The sequence below is a fragment of the Chrysochloris asiatica genome, unplaced genomic scaffold (genome assembly GCF_000296735.1).
Source record: "Chrysochloris asiatica unplaced genomic scaffold, ChrAsi1.0 scaffold00510, whole genome shotgun sequence".
Classification (NCBI taxonomy): Eukaryota; Metazoa; Chordata; class Mammalia; order Afrosoricida; family Chrysochloridae; genus Chrysochloris; species Chrysochloris asiatica.
Genome location: NW_006409028.1, coordinates 784,888 through 785,889, shown reverse-complemented (window position 1 = coordinate 785,889; position 1,002 = coordinate 784,888). Strand labels below are relative to the sequence as shown.

General features: G+C 49.4%; 1 pseudogene; it reads left to right on the top strand.

The window, feature by feature from the left end:
- Positions 1-240: 240 nt before the first annotated feature.
- LOC102812646 overlaps positions 241-1,002 on the top strand; it is a 47,071-nt pseudogene continuing 46,309 nt past the window's right edge.

The following is a 1,002-nucleotide window of genomic DNA, read 5'->3' as shown; positions in this document are numbered from 1 at the left end:
ACATTAACCCGCAGAGCCACAGCAGGACTGCTCTATTACTCGTGGTAAAAACCAACTCAAGGCGTTTCAGCTTGGGCTGAGCCTTGAAGGTTGGGCAGAGGGCTAGCCTAGGCAGAGGTGGTGGAGGGAGGGGTTAGTGACTGCAAGCAGTTGGTGCCCGTGTCTGATGACATCAAAAAAATGCCTCCCTCTGTCTCCTTGCGCCGTGGGTACCCACCCCGACCTAAATCCATGCCGATAATGCCTCCCATGGCAATGAGCCCCCCCCACCCAAGGACCGTGTTAGTTCCTGTGGCCCCACTGGTTCTCTGGGAGTGCCTGCCCTCTGAACGGGTCAGTCTCGGGAGCGGGAGCCTAGTGCAGGTGAGTGCAGGTGGGCGGAAACTCAAAATGCCCACAACTCCCCAGCAGTTTGGTCCTTCAAAAAAGCAATTTCATCATGTTGAAGGCTAAAGTCTTATGTTTGCCCAAAGGTTGTCTGTCTACCGGGCGGGGGCCTCCCCTGTGCGATACCACCCACCCTTTTTCCGGAGCCTGCGTACCTGTGCTGTCCAGTCAGGGAAGCGCCGGAAGTCTCATGGCTCATATTTCTTGTGAGCAAATACCAAGTAGAGGAATTGCTGGATCATAAGGTATTTCTATTTTTAACCTTCTGAGGAAGCGCCATATTGCTTCCCAGAAAGGTTGGAACATTTTGCAATTCCACCAGCAATGCAGGAGCGTCCCACTTTCTCCACATCCCCATCAGCATTTATTGTTCTGTACTTTTTTTGTCTTTGCTGTTATTTTTGATGTGAGATGATATCTCATTGTTGTTTTGATTTGCCTCTCTCTCTTGGAAACCCTGTAAGCGGCACTATGGGTTGGAACCTACTTAATGACACTTCACAACAACAACCACAACAATGGCTAATAATCATGAACATTTCTTCATGTTTATTGGCTGCCTGGATTTCCTCATTGGTAAGTGTCTGCTCATTTAGTGTGCCCATTTTTTTACAT